This window comes from Bos grunniens, chromosome 6, assembly GCF_055505025.1.
Source record: "Bos grunniens cultivar Pamir isolate PY7600 chromosome 6, Bosgru_T2T1.0, whole genome shotgun sequence".
NCBI classification, from domain to species: domain Eukaryota; kingdom Metazoa; phylum Chordata; class Mammalia; order Artiodactyla; family Bovidae; genus Bos; species Bos grunniens.
In genome coordinates this window covers 1,101,406-1,122,372 of record NC_141170.1, presented here as the reverse complement: position 1 = coordinate 1,122,372, position 20,967 = coordinate 1,101,406, and the positions used below count along the sequence as shown (strand labels likewise).

Below are 20,967 nucleotides of genomic sequence, written 5' to 3'. Positions count from 1 at the left end.
GTGCGACAACTGAAAGATCGCACGTGCCTCAGCTAAGACCCAGCACAGCTGAGTAATTCTCCCAGATGGTTAAGACAGTAAATGTTACGAGAATTTTAACACAACTGAAAGAAAAAGACTACTCAAGAAGAACATAATGGGAAAAAAGAGTGTCTCCAGGCGCATCACTCACAATATACAGGATAAAACCAGGACGCGTGCTCATCTCCTGCCAAAGTACTAAAATTGCAACTAGCTGTTAAAAACCATCAACAGGAGGATGCTGGAACCCACCAAAAAAAGATACCCGACGTCCAAAGACAAAGAAGCAGCCATAGCAAGACGGCAGGAGGAGCGCATTCAGGATAAAATCAATACTCCACTCGCGGGGCGGGTGACCCACAGACTGGAAAACAGAACACCAAAGAAGCGCAAGCACTGCTGTGAAGGCTCTGGGCCCCACGTGAGGCTTCCCAGCCTGGCGATCCAACAAAGGGGCGGGGCATCCGGCCTTGAGGGCCAGCGGAATTTGATTACAGGCCTTCCAGAGGACTGGGGAAAACAGAGATTCCACGAGATCAGTTCAGTCGCTCAGTCGTGTCTGACTCTTTGCGACCCCATGAACCACAGTACACCAGGCCTCCCTGTCCATCACCAACTCCCGGAGCTTCCTCAAACTCACGTCCATGGAGTCGGTGATGCCATCCAACCATTTCACCCTCTGTTGTCCTCTTCTCCTCCTGCCTTCAATCTTTCCCAGCATCAGGGTCTTTTCCAATGAGTCAGTTCTTTGCATCAGGTGGCCAAAGTGTTGGAGTTTCAGCTTCAGCATCAGTCCTTCCAATGAATATTCAGGACTGATTTCCTTCAGGATTGACTGGTTTGATCTCCTTCCAGTCCAAGAGACTCTCAAGAGTCTTCTCCAGCACCGCAGTTCAAAAGCATCAACTCTTCAGTGCTCAGCTTTCTTTATGGTCCAGCTCTCACATCCATACATGACCACTGGGAAAACCACAGCCTTGACTAGACGGACCTTTGTTGGTTGGTCGTAGTTTTTCTTCCAAGGAGCAAGCGTCTTTTAATTTCATGGCTGCAGTCACTGTCCCCAGTGATTTTGGAGTCCAAGAAAATAAAGTCTCTCACTGTTTCCATTGTTTCCCCATCTATCTGCCATCAAGTGATGGGACTGGTGCCATGAACTTCGTTTTTTGAATGTTGAGCTTCAAGCCAGCTTTCTCCCTCTCCTCTTTCATTTTAATCAAGAAGCTCTTCAGTTCCTCTTTGCTTTCTTCCCTTTCATAAGGGTGGTGTCAAATGCATATCTGAGGTTACTGATATTTCTCCTGGAAATCTTGATTCCAGCTTGTGCTTCATCCAGTCTGGCATTTCGCATGATGTACTCTGCATATAAGTTAAATAAACAGGGTGACAATATACAGCCTTGATGTACTCTTTTCCTATTTGGAACCAGTCTGTTCCACGTCCAGTTCTAACTGTTGCTTCTTGACCTGCATACAGATTTCTCAGGAGGCAGGTCAGGTGGTCTGGTATTCCCATCTCTTGAAGAATTTTCCAGTTTGTTGTGATCCACCCAGTCAAAAGCTTTGGCGTAGTCAATAAAGCAGAAGTAGATGTTTTTCTGGAACTCTCTTGCTTTTTCTATGATCCAACTGATGTTGGCAATTTGATCTCTGGTTCCTCTGCCTTTTCTAAATCCAGCTTGAACATCTGGAAATTCTCGGTTCATGTACTGTTGAAGCCTTGCCTGGAGAATTCTGAGCATTACTTTTGTTAGCATGTGAAATGAGTGCAATTGTGCGGTAGTTTGAACATTCTTTGGCATTGCCTATGTTTAGGATTGGAATGAAAATTGACATTTTCCAGTACTGTGGTCACTGCTGAGTTTTCCAAATTTGCTGGTGTATTGGGGACAGCACTTTCACAGCATCATCTTTTAGGATTTGAAGTAGCTCAGCTGGAATTCCATCACCTCCACTAGCTTTGCTTGTAGTGATGCTTCCTTAAGACCCACTTGACTTCACATTCCAGGATGTCTGGCTCTAAGTGAGCGATCACACCATCGTGATTATCTGGGTCATGAAGATCTTTTTTGGATAGTTCTTCTATGTATTCTTGCCACTTCTTAATATCTTCTGCTTAAGATATCTTAATATCTTTTGCTTAATATCTTCTGTTAGGTCCCTACCATTTCTGTCCTTTATTGAGCCCATCTTTGCATGAAATGTTCCCTTAGTATCTCTGATTTTCTTGGAGATCTCTAGTCTTTGCCATTCTGTTGTTTTCCTCTATTTCTTTGCATTGATCGCTGAGGAAGGCTTTCTTATTCTCCTTGCTGTTCTATGGAGCTCTGCGTTCAGATGGATGTATCGCCCCTTTTTTCCTCTGCCTTTCACTTGTTTTCTCAGCTAGCAAGTCCTCCTCAGACGACCATTCTGCCTTCTTGCATTTCTTTTTCTTGGGGATGGTTTTCATTATGGCCTCCTGTACAATGTCATGAACCTCTGTCCATGGTTCTTCAGGCACTCTATCAGATCTAATCCCTTGACTCTATTTGTCACTGTATGCTGTATAATTGTAAGGGATTTGATTTAGGTCATATCTGAATGGTCCAGTGGTTTTCCCTACTTTCTTCAATTTAAGTCTGAATTTGGCAATAAGGAATTCATGATCTGAGCCACAGTCAGCTCCCCGTCTTATTTTCGTTGACTGTACAGACCTTCTCCATCTTTGGCTGCAAAGAATATAATCCGTCTGATTTCAGTATTGACCATCTGGTGATGTCCATGTGTAGAGTCATCTCTTGTGTTACTGGAAAAGAGTGTTTGCTATATCAGTGCACTCTCTTGGCAAAACTCTGTCAGCCTTTGCCCTGCTTCATTTTGAACTCCAAGGCCAAACCTGCCTGTTACTCCGGCTACCTCTTAACTTCCTACTTTCGCATTCCAGTCCCCTATGATAAAAAGGACATCTTTTTTCTGGTGTTAGTTCTAGAAGGTCTTGAAGGTCATCACAAAACTGTTCAGCTTCTTTGGCATAAGTGGTTGGGGCATAGATTTAGATTACTGTGATACTGAATGGTTTGCCTTGGAAATGAACAGAGATCATTCTGTCATTTTTGAGATTATACCCAAGTACTGCATTTTGGACTCTTCTGTTGACTGTAAGGGCTACCCGATTTCTTCTAAGAGATTCTATTCTTGCCCACAGTAGTAGATATAATGGTCATCTGAGTTAAATTCACCCATTCTGGTCCATTTCAGTTCACTGATTCCTAAAATGTCAATGTTCACTCTTGCCATCTCCTGTCTGACCACTTCCAATTTCCCTTGATTCATGGACCTAACATTCCAGGTTCCTATGTAATACTGTTCTTTATAGCACTGGACTTTACTTCCATCACCAGTCATGTCCACAACTGGGCACTGTTTTCAGTTTGGTTGTGTGTTCATTCTTTCTGGAGCTGTTTCTCCATTGATCTCTAGTAGCATACTGGGCACCTACCGACCTGGGAGTTCATCTTTCAGCGTCCTATCTTTTTGCCTTTTCATGCTGTCCATGGGGTTCTCAAGGCAGGAATGCTGAAGTGGCTTTCCACTGCCTTCTCCAGTGGACCGCGTGTGTCAGAACTCTCCACCGTGACCTGCCCATCTCAGGTGGCCCCACACAGCATGGCTCACAGTTTCACTGAGTTAGACAAGGCTGTGGTCCACGTGTTCAGTTTGGTTAGTTTTCTGTGACTGTGGTTTTCATTCTGTCTGCCCTCTGATGGATAAGGATAAGAGGCTTGTGGAAGCTTCCTGATGGAAGAGACTGACTGGGGGGGAATCTGGGTCTTGTTCTGATGGGCGAGGCTGAGTTCCCTCCCTGTTGTTTGGCCTGAGCCCAAACTATGCTAGGGATAATGCCAGTAATGGTGGCCTTCTAGAAAAGGACTTATGCCCACACTGCTGTATTCAGTGCCCCTGACCCCACAGGCCACTGTCAGCCCACGCCTCCACCGGAGGCTCCTAGACTCTCCCAGGCACAGCTGGCTCGGTCTCTTGTGGGGCGCTGCTCCTCTCTCCTGGCTCCTGGTGCGCAAGCTTTTGCCTGTGCCCTGCAATGACCTGTCTCCCCGGTTCTGTGGAAGCTCCACAGTCAAGCCCCACTGGCTTCCAAAGTCAAATTCCCTGGATGTTCTCAGTGCCCACCAGAGGAAGACCCAGTTTCTCCCTTTTTCAGTCCCTCTCATCAAAAAGCTTACATAAGCTTCTTAGCCTCAGCCATCAGAGGGCAGACAGAAGAAGCAAGAAGAAGCACTCTCAGAGCAGCTAAAACAAAAACAGATTACAGAAAGTTAACCACAACAAAAAAGCAGAAAGTTATGTCCCAGGTGAAGGGACAAAATAAAACCCCAGAAAAACAACAAAATGAAGTGGAGACAGGCAACCTTCCAGAAAAAGAATTCAGAATAATGATAATGAAGATGATCCAGGATCTCGAGAAAATGATGGAGGCAAAGACTTAGAAAATGCAAGAAATGTTTACCAAAGACCTAGAAGAACTAAAGAACAAACAAACAGAGATTAATAACACACTGGAAGGAATCATCAGCAGAATAACTGAGGCAGAAGGACGGATAAATGACCTGGAGGACAGAATGGTGGAAGTCACTGCCACAGAACGGAATATAGAAAAAAGAACGAAAAGAAATGAAGACAGCCTAAGAGACTGCTGGGACAACATTAAACGCACCAACATTGGCATTACAGGGGTCCCAGAAGGAGAAGAGAAAGGACCTGAGAAAGGACCTGAGAACATATTTGAAGAGATAATAGCTGAAAACTTCCTGAACATGGGAAAGGAAAGAGTCAACCAAGTCCAGGAAGCACAGAGTCCCAGGAAGGATAAACTCAGAGAGGAATACACTGAGACACACAGCAACCAAGCTGACAAAAATTAAAGACAGAGATAAAGCATTAAAAGCAACAAGGGAAAAACGATAAACAACATACAAGGGAATTCCCATCAGGCTGATTTCCTAAGAGAAACTCTACAAGTCAGAAGGGAATGGCATGCTACATTTTAAATGATGAAAGGGAACCACCTATAACCAAGAATACTCTACCCAGCAAGACTCTCCTTCAGATTCAATGTAGAAATCAAAAGCTTTCCAGACAAGCAAAAGTTAAGAGAATTCAGCACCACCAAACCAGCATTACAACAAATGCAAAAGGAATTTCTCTAGACGGGCAACACAGAGAAGGAAAAGACCTACAGAAAATAAACCCAAACAATGAGAAAACAGTAATAGGATCATACCTATCAACCATTCCCTTAAATGCAAATAGATTAAATGCACCAACCAAAAGATACAGACTGGCTGAGTGGATGAAAACACATGCACGCACACACCTCCACTTACCACAACACTCTGCCTGACGCCCAAACTGTATGTAACTATTTTATACTGTTAATCATGTTCCCATTATGGCTTGCAATTGTAATTATCTTTTACTTTTTGTCTGGTTATTGATTGAGAAAACCTATGACCAACTTAGACAGCATATTAAAAAGCAGAGACATTACTTTGCCGACAAAGGTCCATCTAGTCAAAGCTATGGTTTTTCCAGTAGTCAGGTATGAATGCGAGAGTTGGACTATAAAGAAAGCTGAACACCGAAGAATGATGCTTCTGAACTGTGGTGTTGGAGAAGACTCTTGAGAGTCCCTTGGACTGCAAGGAGATCCAACCAGTCCATCCTAAAGGAGACCAGTCCTGAATATTCACTGGAAGGACTGATGCTGAAGCTGAAGCTCCAATACTTTGGCCACCTGATGCGAAGAGCTGACTCATTGGAAAAGACTCTGATGCTGGGAAAGATTGCAGGTAGGAGGAGATGGGGACAACAGAGGATGAGATGGTTGGATGGCATTACTGACTCGATGGATATGAGTTTCAGCAAGCTCTAGGAGTTGGTGATGGACAGGGAGGCCTGGCGTGCTGAAGTCCATGGGGTAGCAAAGAGTTGAATATGACTGAGTGACTGAACTGAACTGATTGTGAAACCCGATTGTGAAAACCAATAAACATCTTTTACTATTGTGATTATGTAATTATTACTCAATACCATTGTATCATGATTGGTCAACAGAAAAACAATAGAAATCTATATCACCAAAACTAGGATCTAACAGAAAAACTTGTTATCCCTTTTTAAAATCCAGATGTGTTACAGAAGTATCTTGAAGTTCTTTTCAAAAATACAAATGCTCAGCTATTGCTTTTCCCTCCAGACTCCAGACATGTTCCAAATGAGCAGCCATGTTTAAAAACAACCCAACTATATGATGCTCTTTTACTTCTGTCTAGTTTGTTTCACTTTTTCTATTTCATATGCATCTGAAACATAGTAAGCTAACTACACTTCAATAAAATACATACATTATTAAAAAAAGAAACTTGAAAATTGATCAGTAGAAATGATCTTTTAAAAAGAGTAAAATTATTTAAAAAAAAGAAGAAGAAGAAGAAACAGAGCCTCAGTGATCTGTTTTGTTGTTCAGTCGCTCAGTTGTGTCCAACTCCTTGCGACCCCACGGACTGCAGCATGCCGGGCCTCCCTGTCCATCACCAACTCCCAGAGCTTCCTCAAACTCATGTCCACCGAGTCGGTGATGCCATCCAGCCATTTCATCCTCTGTCTTCCCTTCTCCTCCCGCCTTCAATCTTTCCCAGCACCAGGGTCTTTTCAAATGAGTCAGTTGTTTGCATCAGGTGGCCAAAGTATTGGAGCTTCAGCATCAGTCCTTCCAATGGATATTCAGGACTGATCTCCTTTAGGATGGACTAGTTTGATCTCCTTGCAGTCCAAGGGATTATCAAGAATCTTCTCCAACACCACAGTTCAAAAGCATCAATTTTTCAGTGCTCAACCTTTCTTTCTGTCCAGCTCTCACATCCATCCATGACTAGTGAAAAAAATCATAGCTCTGACTATACGGACCTTTATAGGTAATATCTCTAGTACTGTCTATAGGGGATGTCAGAGTTCCAATACTCTGTCTAGGTTTGTCATTGCTTTTCTCCCAAGGAGCAAGCATCTTTTAATCTCATGGCTGTAGTAACCATCTGCAGTGATTTTGGAGCCCAAGAAAATAAAATCTGTCACTGTTTCCATTGTTTCCCCATCTATTTGCCATGAAGTGATGGGACTGGATGCCATGATCTTCATTTTTTGAATGTTGAGTTTTAAGCCAGTTTTTTCACTCTCCTCATTCACATTGATCAAGAGGCTCTTTAATTCCCCTTCATTTTCTGCCATAAGGGTGGTGTCATCTGCATATCTGAGGTTACTGATATTTCTCCCAGCAATCTTGTGCTATAGACCAACATCAAAGGGTCTGGATTCCCACTCCTACCCAGAGGAGAGGGAAGAAACAATGAGATAGAAAAAAACATTTGGGAAAAATTAAACAGAAAACTTTTCAGATTCAGTGAGACATAAATTGAGAGATTCAAGAAGCTCACCAAATCTCAGCAGAAGTGAAGTGAACTGAAAGTCGCTCAGTCGTGCCCGACTCTTTGCAACCCCATGAACTATATATATATAGTCCATGGAACTCTTTAGGCCAGAACACTGGAGTGGGGAGCCTTTCCCTTCTCCAGCGGATCTTCCCAACCCAGGGATCGAACCCAGGTCTCCTGCATTACAGGTGGATTCTTTACCAGCTGAGCCACAAGGGAAGCCCAAATCTCAGCAGGATATATGTAAAAGAACCCACACCCAGGTATAGTCAGTTCAGTCGCTCAGTCGCGTCCGACTCTTTGCGACCCCATGAATCGCAGCACGCCAGGCCTCCCTGTCCATCACCAACTCCCGAAGTTCACTCAGACTCACGTCCATCGAGTCAGTGATGCCATCCAGCCATCTCATCCTCTGTCGTCCCCTTCTCCTCCTGCCCCCAATCCCTCCCAGCATCAGAGTCTTTTCCAATGAGTCAACTCTTCGAATGAGGTGGCCAAAGTACTGGAGTTTCAGTTTTAGCATCATTCCTTCCAAAGAAATCCCAGGGCTGATCTCCTCCAGAATGGACTGGTTGGATCTCCTTGCAGTCCAAGGGACTCTCAAGAGTCTTCTCCAACACCACAGTTCAAAAGCATCAATTCTTCAGTGCTCAGCTAGTTCTTCACAGTACAACTCTCACATCCATACGTGACCACTGGAAAAACCATAGCCTTGACTAGACGGACCTTTATTGGCAAAGTAATATCTTTGCTTTTCAATATGCTATCTATTGGTTGGTCATAACTTTTCTCGCAAGGAGTAAGCGTCTTTTAATTTCATGGCTGCAGTCACCATCTGCAGTGATTTTGGAGCCCCAAAAAATAAAGTCTGACACTGTTTCCACTGTTTCCCCATGTATTTCCCATGAAGTGATGGGACCAGATGCCATGATCTTTGTTTTCTGAATGTTGAGCTTTAAGCCAACTTTTTCACTCTCCTCTTTCACTCTCATCAAGAGGCTTTTTAGTTCCTCTTCACTTTCTGCCATAAGGGTAGTGTCATCTGCGTATCTGAGGTTATTGATATTTCTCCCAGCAATCTTGATTCCAGCTTGTGCTTCTTCCAGCCCAGCACTTCTCATGATGTACTCTGCATATAAGTTAAATAAGCAGGGGGACAATATACAGCCTTGACGTACTCCTTTTCCTATTTGGAACCAGTCTGTTGTTCCATGTCCAGTTCTAACTGTTGCTTCCTGACCTGCATATAGGTTTCTCAAGAGGCAGGTCAGGTGGTCTGGTATTTCCATCTCTTTCAGAATTTTCCACAGTTTATTGTGATCCACACAGTCAAAGGCTTTGGCATAGTCAATAAAGCAGAAATAGATGTTTTTCTGGAACTCTCTTGCTTTTTTGATGATCTAGCAGATGTTGGCAATTTGGTCTCTGGTTCCTCTGCCTTTTCTAAAACGAGCTTGAACAACTGGAAGTTCACTGTTCACGTATTGCTGAAGCCTGGCTTGGAGAATTTTGAACATTCCTTTACTGGTGTGTGAGATGAGTGCAATTGTGCAATAGTTTGAGCATTCTTTGGCATTGCCTTTCTTTGGGATTGGAATGAAAACTGACCTTTTCCAGTCCTGTGGCCACTCCTGAGTTTTCCAAATTTGCTGGCATATTGAGTGCAGCACTTTCACAGCATCATCTTTCAGGATTTGACATAGCTCAACTGGAATTCCATCACCTCCACTAGCTTTGTTCGTAGTGATGCTTTCTAAGGCCCACGTGACTTCACATTCCAGGATGTCTGGCTCTAGGTCAGTGATCACACCATCGTGATTATGTGGGTTGTGAAGATCTTTTTGGTACAGTTCTTCTGTGTATTCTTGCCACCTCTTCTTAATATCTTCTGCTTCTGTTAGGTCCATACCATTTCTGTCCTTTATCGAGCCCATCTTTGCATGAAATGTTCCCTTGGTATCTCTAATTTTCTTGATAATTTTCTAATTATCTCTAGTCTTTCCCATTCTGTTGTTTTCTTCTATATAGTCAGTGGAAACATTTAAACCAAGATAAAGAAAAACCCTGAATAGCAGAGGGGGAAAAAAGGTCCATTAAATACAAAACAATGACATGGATGGTCATTCAACTTCTCATGAGCAATAGAATCCAGCCATGATTAGAGTAATGGGGAGAAGAAGAAAAAACTGTCCACCCGGCATCTGATATCCAGAAAAAATATTCTGCAAGAATGATGACTAAATATATTTTAAAAGAAATACCAATTAAGAAGTTGTTGCCATCAGATCTTCACTATGAGAAATGCTAACAGAAGTTCTCGAGGTTGATGAGAAATGAGACCAGACTGACATGGGACCTTTAGGAAGAAATGAAGGACACCAGAAACGGTGAACGAGAGTGAGGCTACCTGTTCCTCAGCTTCTTAACATTCAAGTGACTACAGCAAAAGGCGCAACGCCGCGCTACACCCTCACAGACACAACACAGACAACAGCTGCAGCACCCGTGCTTGCTGCCCAGAGGCTCCGCGAGCTCCAAGGAGCCTGTGCGAGTGAGGGTGCAAACGGCAGCCCTGGTCAGAGCAACAGCTAAGACCACGACACTAAGAGACAGAGCCAACAGACGGGTAATCAAGAGGCCAGTCCCAACACTGAAGTGTGGAATACTTACACAAAGATTCAGATTTCTGGCTCCCCTGGATTTAATGCCTGGCGTAGGTGATCATTATCTACATATGAACCACATTTTCAAGATTGCCTGTTCCTGTTGGAATTTTCAAGTTTCTTTTAAATCTTTGCATATATCAGACACAACTATTGAATATCTGGTCTTTGCAGACCTGTGTCTACTGCTGGTGCTTTATTTTCACTCAAGGTACTTGTTTCTCTGTGCATCTGGTCTGTTTCCCTCCCTCAACTTGAAACTGTGGGCTGCTCACTACTTTTCAGGATTCCATCCGGGACAACGCTTGAAGGCATGGCCCTCTAAAGAGGGTCCACTCTCACTTCCAACACGGCACCGACCATTGACTTGATCTTTCAAGGAGCTTTCATTTTTTACCAAGATTATACCAGTAAGTTAGAAAATCTTTCATTCTATCTAGCATTCCGAGAAAAACATAAAACCCAACCAAGAGGTAGAAAACCTGCAAAGCCCACAAAATTCACGGAAGAACGGCCCAGAGGGCTTCACTGGCTCAGTGACCCTCAATCGGGGGAGAGGGATGAGTTTTAGAAGCAAAACAGTACAAATAACGACAGGGCACATATGCACGCCCACCAGTCCAAAGTGACAGCTTTCAACATCTTGCCACATTTGCTTCAAGCTTTTCTGACATAAAAGAAGACCTCTGGACAATGTGCACCTCCAGCCGAGGACAGGCAAGACGGGCTCAGGGCACCCAGGGCCCCAGGCGAGAAAAGCCAGGCTCAGTCTAGCAGGCTGCCTACCGCCCACCACACACCCACAGCAGTGTCCTGGGGCTCTGGTTCTTCGTGCCCACAGCACCCACTGGGAGCCCCAAGTCCAACAGCTAGAAGCCGAACACAAGCTACCAGCACAGCGCCACCTCCTGCAGGCCTTGGACAGGGTGACTGAGGAAAACAAAGATGGCATCTGCCTGTTCAGGAAGCCCAAGACCCACTCAGTCCCCCACCATCGGTTCACAAACCACCATTCCAGGCTATGCAACACACCCAGGAATGGAGAACTGCTGCATGGGGTTTGCATGCCAAGAAATGCTACCACACCGGACCTGCGATTCGATCAACACACGCTGATTTCCACTGTGTTGATATAAAAAACAAGCACAACTCAGTCTTTCCAACTGCTGTGTATTATTCATCACGTAAACGCAGCATTCCTATTGTTTAAATTGCTCCACAGCATGGAAAGTGACGGAGAGCTTCCCAAACATTACTACGTAAGGCCGGCATACCTCTCCCACCAAAGCCAGAGAAGTAGTACAAAAAAAAGCTATCGACCAAGATCAGTAGAGTAGGACCATAAAAAACAATGACATAACAGAAGCAAATCAAACCCAGTTATTGCCATACATAGTAAAATAAGGTATCATAGCTACAGAGCATTTATTCACAAATGATGGCTCAACATTAGGATGAACTCCGTTACCATTTTAACACGTTTCAGGAGATTTCTGGTGAAGATGGCCAAATTATTATTTTTTTTAAAGAAAAAAAAAAGTGAACTATATATATCACCTAATTCAAAACAAGAGAGGGAAATCTCCAGATTCAGAAATGAGATGGGAAGAGCAATGAGCCTCCGGGCACGGCAACAAGGGACAGGACACAGGCCTCCGAGCCAGGCCTGGAGCAGCAGGCAGGATCAGGTGGGCGCCCAGGCCCCAGAGAGCTGCGGGCTCAGAGGGCACAGAGTGCGGGGTCGTGGCCTGGGCCAGCCTCGGGCTCCACCACTGCCTCCTCTCAGCAAGTGGCCGCCCCCATGCTGCAGCTCCTGGGCACTAAGCATCGGCCTCGCCACAGGTCAGCGGTCAGAGCGCTGTGTGCTGAGCCGCTCCTCCAGCAGCCCAGGGCTGGGCCCACAGCAAACACCCCTGGAGGCCCCTGAAGAGACAGTCACCCTCAAAAACTGCCTTGGAAGGCGGTGGGGGCCCAAACCCCGAGCCAAGAAACAAACGGTGGGCCTGGGAGGAACGATGCTGCGCAGCCCTGCCAGGCAGCTGGGACTGCTCAGGGGCTTCTCCACTCCAGAGCCGGCCTGAGGCATGCCCCGTGGAGGACCGCAGGGAGAGCAGTCACTCCACGCCACTCAGCACAGCCAGAGCCCACCACACTGACGGCACCAGCTGCCCGAGCGGATGTGGAGCAGCAGGAAGTCTCCTCACTGCTGCTGGGAACACAGTTTGGTGGTTGCTCACAACACTGAACATACTCTCATCATACGATCCAGCAATCCCACTCCTTGGAATTTACCCAAGGAAGCTGAAAACTTACATCCACAGAAAAACCTGCATATGGAGGTTTATATCAGTTTCATCATTGCCAAAACCTGGGAGCAATCAAGGTGTCCTTCAGCAGGTGAATGAATTGATAAACTGAGATCCTCAGACAATGGAATATTATTCTGCCCTAAAGAGGAACGAAGCATGAGACACGTTACAGCACGCGCACACCCCGCATGCACTGCACTAAGCGGAAGAAGCTACTCACAGAAGGACAGTGCTGACGGCTCCACTGTGTCCGCTCATATCACACAGCCTGCCGCAGCTCAGCTGGTAAAGAATGCACCTGCAACGTGGGAGACCTGGGTTCAATCCCTCAGTTGGAAAGATCCCCTGGAGAAGGGAACAGCTATCCACTCCAATATTCTGGTCTGGAGAATTCCACGACTGTATAGTCCATGAGGTCACAAAGAGTCGGATGCAACTTTCACTTTTTCACACAGCTTGCAGGATATTAAGTTCCCCGACCAGAGGTTGAACCCACGCCCTCAGCAGTGAAATTGCAGAGTCCTAACCAGGGGACTTCCTCAGTGATCAATGCAAAGAAATAGAGGAAAACAACAGAATGGGAAAGACTAGAGATCTCTTCAAGAAAATCAGAGATACCAAGGGAACATTTCATGCAAAGATGGGCACAATAAAGGACAGAAACACTATGGATCTAACAGAAGCAGAAGATAGTAAGAAAAGGTGGCAAGACTACACAGAACAACTATTCAAAAAAGATCTTCACAACCCAGATAACCACAATGGTGTGACCTAGAGCCAGACATCCTGGAGTGCGAAGTCAAGTGGGCCTTAGGAAGCATCACTATGAACAAAGCTAGTGGAGGTGATGGAATTCCAGCTGAGCTATTTCAAATCCTAAAAGATGATGCTGTGAAAGTGCTGCACTCAATACGCCAGCAAATTTGGAAAACTCAGGAGTGGCCACAGGACTGGAAAAGGTCAGTTTCCATTCCAATACCAAAGAAAGGCAATGCCAAAGAATGTTTAAACTACCTCACAACTGCACTCATCTCACACACTAGCAAAGTAATGCTCAAAATTTTCCAATCCAGGCATCAACTGTCCATGAATCGTGAACTTCCAAATGTTCAAGCTGGATTTAGAAAAGGCAGAGGAACCAAATTGCCAACATCCACTGGATCATAGAAAAAGCAAGAGAGTTCCAGAAAAACATCTATTTCTGCTTTATTGACTACACCAAAGTCTTTGACTGTGTGGATCAGAACAAACTGTGGAAAATTCTTCAAGAGATGGGAATATCAGACCACCTGACCTGCCTCTTGAGAAATCTGTATGCAGGCCAAGAAGCAACAGTTGGAACTGACTATGGAACAACAGACTGGTTCCAAATAGGAAAAGGAGTACGTCAAGGCTGTATCTTGTCACCCTGCTTATTTAACTTACATGCAGAGTACATCATGAGAAGTGCTGGGCTGGAAGAAGCACAAGCTGGAATCAAGATTGCCAGGAGAAATATCTATAACCTCAGAAATGCAGATGACACTACCCTTATGGCAGAAAGTGAAGAACTAAAGAGCCTCTTGATGAAAGTGAAAGAGGAGAGTGAAAAAGTTGGCTTAAAACTCAACATTCAGAAAACTAAGATCATTGCATCTGGTCCCATCACTTCATGGCAAATAGATGGGGAAACAATGGAAACAGTGACAGATTTTATTTTCTTGGGCTCCAGAATCACTGCAGATGGTGAATGCAGCCATAAAATGAAAAGACGCTTGCCCCTTGGAAGAAAAGCTATGACCAACCTAGACAGCATATTAAAAAGCAGAGACATTACTTTGCCAACAAAGGACCATCTAGTCAAAGCTATGGCTTTTCCAGTGGTCATATATGGATGTGAGAGTTGAACTATAAGGAAAGCTGAGCACAAGAATTGATGCTTTTGAACTGTGGTGTTGGAGAAGACTCTTGAGAGTTGCTTGGACTGCAAGGAGATCAAACCAGTCAATCCTGAAGGAAATCAACCCTGAATATTCATAGGAAGGACTGATGCTGAAGCTGAAACTGCAATACTTTGGCCACCTGATGCAAAGAACTGACTCATCTGAAAAGGCTCTGATGCTGGGAAAGATTGGAGGCAGGAGGAAAAGGGGACGACAGAGGATGAGATGGTTGGATGGCATCACCGACTCCATGGACATGAGTTTGAGGAAGCTCCGGGAGTTGGTGATAGACAGGGAGGCCTGGCGTGCTGAAGTCCATGGGGTCGCAAAGAGTCAGACACGACTGAGCGACTGAACTGAACTGAACCACTGGACCACCAGGGAACTCCCTGACTGCACTTTTATGAGGTCCCGAGAGTAATCAAATTCATAGAGACAGGAAGTACTGATAGAAAGCAGCTTGCAAGGCAATGGGGAAAAGAGAATGAAGAGCTGGTGTTCAATTGGAAAACAGTTTCCGTCTCACAAGATGGGAAAGCTCTGAAGCAGGTGGCAGTAATGGGTGCACAATAATGCGGATGTACTTAATACCCCTGAACTGTGCATGTAATGACGGTTAAGATGCCAATTTTTTGCACACATACACATGTGAAGAACATTCTGCTTTCAGGGAGTTTACATTCCCCTGGAGTTCCAGGAGAAACTAGGAAGGATCTGGGAAAGGCAGTTTTCAAAAAGATAATGATGGAAATTTTTCCAGAGATGAAACAAAACTTAAGTATTCAGATTAAAAAGGGCACCAGGGTTCTGAGCAAGATAAAGAGAAACAAATCAATACCTAAACACATACTTTTGTGAATATGAAGGACAAAAAAGAAAATCTTCACACCTAAGTCCCCATAAAGAATAAGTTAATGGATAGACTTCAGCACGAGGAGAGGAACGGAAACAGGCTTTGTGCAGCCTCAACTGAGAGGAGCAGATGGCGGAGCCTCTGCAAAGTGCTCAGGGAAGAGAGAATTTCTAATCTAAATTATTACCAAGCATGAGCCAAAGTGTATATTCAGACATGTGAAAACTAAGGGAGTTTAATATACATATTCCTTCCACAAAAGAAATGCTAAAAGACATACTAGAGCAAAAACACAAACCCAGAGGGAAAACACAGGACGCAGAAAATAGGGGGAGTGGTAATTCTAAAACCACTTTTGTATTTAAAAAAATGCGAGGCTTCCTTTCTGACATTTACTTACGCTCCTTACAGAAACCCCAACTGAAACGACAGCCAAGCATCTCAGGGACTTCCCTGGTGGTCCGGCAGTTAAGAGTCTGCCGTGCAACGCAGGGGAGACCGGGGGGACTAACTCCCAGCAGGCCGCAGGCCGACAGAGCTCACACAGCACAGCCGCGCAGCCCACGTGCCGCAGCCGGGGTCTGCGCGCCAAAGCAAAAGACCCCCACGACGCGGCAAAGATCTGACGCAGCCAGGTAAATAAGTAAGTACTTTCAAAAAAGAATTACAAACGAAGGGTCAATTTACGAGGACAAAGACAACAGAGGAGTGGGTCAGCAGAGCGAACGTGGGGAAGCTGAAGGGAAGAGTCACCTCTCCAAGAGGCAAGCTGCTACTGCTGCTGCTGCAGGGAGGCTGGCGGCTTAGGGCACCTCTCGTCTACAAAGCCTTTCCCTTTTAAAATGTCTAAAAACAAAATGCAACATACAGTCGTTATAAAAGGAAAGAAAACCCTGATGCCCTTACAGTGAAAACCAAAAACGTGTTAGTTAAAGCAGAAACTAACAGCTCAGAGTGACGAATGGTTTTCCATGGGGAGCCAAGCATCACCGTGCAGCCTTGTGGAACAAGCTCTGAAGACGGCGTAACCCACTCCATGCACGTCACAGATGCTCCACTGCCGGCGCTGGCATGGCAAGCAGCTGGGGAGGCCACATGGAACAGAGGAGGGGTGTCCACGATGAAGGGAAAAGCACCACTCTCCAAAGAAGTGCCCGGATGACACGACATGGTTTAGAACCAGCCAGTGCGCACAGGCCCCTTTCCAACATGCGGAAGCAGGGCGGTAAACAGAGCACACACCTTGTTCCTGGGGAGCTGATATTCCAGAGGGGGAGACGGAGGGTCTAAGGCACAGACGGGGAGAGGGGAAGGGAAGGCCTGGGGGAGGGTGGAAGGGCGGCAGAAGAGTGTCCTCCCTGCGCTCAGGAGGCCGCCGCACCCGCCCTCCTGGAGCTCCAGGTGCAGCTGCAGCCTGCGGAGCCCATGCTGCGACGCTGAGCCGAGTCCCCAGGGGCAGGCTCAGTGCCGGACAGCAGGCAGGCCTCCCCCAGAACCCAGAGAGGCACCAAGCTCGTCACTTGTCCGGAAGCAGAAGAGAGACTTAAATGGAAAAGTCAAGTCTGCGAGCACAACGGAAGCGCGCACACACTCCCTGACACTGCCTTGCTTTCCAGCGTTTGCACAAGTCTCCCTGGAACAGACTGGTGCTGCCTCCGCACAATGACCATAGGACCTCCAGTCTCAGGGCAAAAAACTCCGTGTGGAGCAGCGGGATCAGCATGGAATCTGCTACAGAACAGGGACTGAGGACCCAGCAGCTCGTCACTCTGCCAGACTCTCTACTGAGAGGCTTTAGTTTACAGAACGGAGAACTCACTCACAGCAAAAGTTTTGCTCCTTCTGCAGACAGTAAGGCCTTTGTAACGGACCTGCTCCTTGTTTTGTGCTCACTTCAGAGAAGCTTGGCGCACAGGCCAGCTCGAGCCAGCCCTGGGCACAGCCACCCGGGCGCTCTCTGCCTGTGGCCCATCCCTAGCCTTGCGTGGACACTCAGGCTGGCGCTGCCTCCGGCCCCAGGCCTGCTTGTCCTCTTGTCTCTGTGCAGAGCGGCAAATCTCGGGACCCCTCGCACTCTGCCAGGGATGGAAAATAGAGCAGCTGAAGCTGGGAACAATCAAGAAGTCCCTCAACTGCCACGCGAACCAGCAATCCAACTCCTAGAATCTACCCAAGAGAGAACTAAAAACATATATTCATACAAAAACTTGTACAAGAATTTTCACAAAATTATTTTTCAAAAGGAAAAAAAAACAACCCAATGTCCTAACAACTGATAAACAGATGAGATCAGAAGTGATCTGGACTCTGCTGGTGTCCAGCGGTTAGGACCCCATGCTTCTCCTGCTGGGGGCCCAGGTGTGACACCTGGCTGGGGGAACTGAGATCCCACAAGCCACCTGGCGGGGGAAAAAGTGGACCCTGCCGTACAATAGGACTTTCAGTCATAAAAATGAAATACTGACACATGCCATAACACAGACAAACCTCAAGGCTTCAGAAACACCGCAGAGCTGAAGAAGCCAGTCACAGAAAGCCACTTACCACACGACTCTGTCTCTACAGCACGTCTAGAACAGGAGAGTCCAGAGACAGAAAGGAGAGTGGTGGCTGGGGACACGCAGGAAGGAGGGGTGACTGCTCAGCAGGCACCGGGCTTCCTACTGGGGCGACAAAAATATTCAGGATTTAGATAGTGGTGATGGTTGCATTAACACTGTACTGACAATGTACTAAAAAAAAACCACCCAATTATATACTTCAAAAGAGCTTAACTGATTAATTTTATGTTAATTTTTAAACTATCAAATCTTTTGTTGAGTAGGAAAGGCATCATCATATTAAGATGTATCATTCACATATCTGTAAGGTATTTCCTATTTTCCCTCTAAAATATGCCTTACAAGGCATAATAGCAGGGGCATGTGCTACACAACACTGGGGGCCCGAAGTCTGAAGACCAAAGTCCCAACCGCCCCACCCATAGCCTGGCAGCCAGTGGGAGAAGTGGAGCGCACTCAAAGGACGGGAGCACTGGAGCGGGCGCTCCAGGCGGCAGACTGCAAAACAGCCCGCTGAGGCCACCTGCCAGGACCCTGCCGGTGGGTCCCGACCCATCGGCCCTCGGCGAAGCCCCCACCCAGAGCCCCGTCATCAGCTCCTGGACCTCCATCTCAACAGCGGGCCTGCATCGAGGGCCATTAGGCATCTGGGGAAAATTTAACTTGAGAGATAAAAATGTAAAAGCAAAAGAAAGCTAGGAATCTAGAGGAACACACTAGAGGGAAAGAGAGAACCTGTAAAAGCAAAAGAAAGCTAGGAATCTAGAGGAACACACTAGAGGGAAAGAGAGAACCCGCCAAGCACACATACTTGTCCTCAGCTCGCTCGGGCCACCCTGGAGCCTGGGCGCCTCCAGGAGGAGGTTAGGTGGCTGGGGACACGGCAGTGGAGAGACTTTTCACACTAAACTTTTCAACTCTGAAGCATGTGAACATATTATCTATTTATAGTTTTTCTTTCGATTTTTAAAGGAACATTGTGAAAATGTAAAAATATTTCCAAAATAATTTAAAAATCACTGCTCTCTTTGTAACTGCATTCCACAACCACTAAGGGGACAAACAGAGAGACCCAGATACCATGGTCCCTACAGAACTGCCAGAGCAGGAGAAAGGAGGGATGGAGGCAGGAAAGGAGATGGAAGGAGAAGAAAGATGAGGGGAGGAGGAAGAGGAAACCTAAGGAAACAGGAAAGTAAATGAGGAAGGGGCAGGAAGGAAGCAGCACGGGGCAGAAAAAGGAAAAAATCTGAAGACCACGCTAACGAAACATCCATGTGGCACAAGTTCCAGAAACACAAGATTTTTAAAATTCTGAAAGAGACCTGAACTGACATTCCTCCACAGAAGGCATACAGATGGGCAACAGGCACAGGAAAAGATGCTCAGGAAGCGCAAATGAAACCATAATGAGCCTCCACCTCATACCTGTCAGAATGGCTATCATCAAAAAGAGATCACAAGCGTTAGTGAGGCCACAGGGAAAAGGGAGCCCTTGCGCACTGCTGGTGGGCATGTAAGCCGGTGCAGCGACTGCGAAGAGAGAACAGATTCCTCAGGAATGGAAACCGGAGCTGCTGTGGGACGCAGCAAGCCCACCTCTGAGGACGCACCAGACAGAAATGAGCCCAGACACTGAAGACACATCCACAGATTCACGTTCTGCAGCATCACTCCCAACAGTCCACGCGCAGAGACAAATGGAAAAAGAAAATGGGCTTTAGGGACCTCCCTGGTGGTCCAGTGGCTAAGACTCCATGCTCCCAATGCAGGTGGCCAGGGTTTAATCCCTGGTGGGAAAACTAAGATCCTGCATGTCACACAGAGTGGCCAAAAAAAAGGAGGGGGCTTATGCATATGGTGGAATATTATTCAGGCATTAAAAATGAAATTCTGCCATCTGCACATGGATCAGCCCAGAGGACGCTCTATTAAAACGTTGCATGCTCTCACTTTTACGTGAAATGTAAAATAAAAGTCACACTCGTAGAAGCAGAGAGTAGAATGGGCGGTTGGTTGCCAGAGGCTGAGGGGCAGGAGAGACCGAGAGGTACTGCCAAAGGGACAGACGTTCGTTTGTGAGGTGAGCAAGTTCTAAAGACACACAGTCCAGGGACTATAATCAGAAGAGCGGGCTTCGTACTCGAAACTTGCTGGGAGAGAAAATGTGAAGCATGCTCACCCCCACACACAAAAGGGAACTAAGAGAGGAGACAGATGTGTTAAGTTGATTATAGAGTGACCACTTCACAGTGCATATGGTGGATCAAATCCTTACATTGTACACAATTTTTTCAGTCCTAATTCCTTTTCTTTTCCAGTTTTATTGAGATGCATGCAGTCATGCAGCACTGTATAAATTTCAGGGCTTCCCAGATGGCACAGTTGTAAAGAATCCACCTGCCAATTCAGGAGACACAAGAGACTTTGGGAAGATCCCCGGGAGCAGGAAATGGCACCCTAATCCAGTATTCTGGGCCGGAAAATGCCATGGATGAAGAAGCCTGGTGGGCTACAGTCCAGGGGTCACGAAGAGTGGGACGCGACTGAGCACGCACACACGCTGTGTAAGCTGAAGGTGTATGGCACGATGATTCTGATGTACACAAGGAAATGATTTCCACGCTAAGTTCAGTGAACGCCCATCACCTCACAGACACATGATGACACTCTCAACCCCACGGAGAGCTGCCTGTCACACCCCTAGACACTGCACACTGAAAACTGAAGATTTTACTTGTCAATTACACCATAATAAAGCTGGGGGAAATATAAACAAGTGGAGTCAAGATTTCTAAACATCAGCAAAGAAATAAGATGCCCAGAATCAAGAGGTTGAAAAGACCCACTGAGCACTCCACAGGATGAACACAAAAGAGACCACGTGGTTTGGGGTGAAGGTAGGTGACAGGCCAGCATCAGTTATCTTAAAAAAGGAAACACTCATGAAAAACCCCCGAATAACAAAGCAGTATCGTCAGATTTTTCAGCTATTTTCATTTTTGGCCACATTGCTCAGCTTGTGGGATCTTATTTCCCTGACCAGGGATTGAACTCATGCCCTCAGCAGTGACAGCAAGGCGTCCTAACCACTACACCACCAGGGAATTCCCATCTTCAGTTTTTTGAGAGAAGCTATTTTCAATCTAAAT

The 20,967-nt window shown here is 46.1% G+C and overlaps 1 protein-coding gene across 7 annotated transcripts in view; it reads right to left on the bottom strand.

The window, feature by feature from the left end:
• Nucleotides 1–20,967, bottom strand: part of NSD2 (nuclear receptor binding SET domain protein 2) — a 77,696-nt gene that overhangs the window by 45,112 nt on the left and 11,617 nt on the right. For 3 of the 7 annotated variants that reach the window (XM_086404497.1, XM_086404495.1, XM_086404501.1), the window contains one exon: nt 17,799–17,917. The exons of 2 other annotated variants lie outside the window; for them this stretch is intronic. The gene's annotated coding sequence lies outside the window, so the exon portion shown is untranslated. The remainder of the gene's footprint in view (nt 1–17,798; nt 17,918–20,967) is intronic. 2 more of the 7 variants (XM_086404499.1, XM_086404496.1) reach the window with 1 other exon arrangement.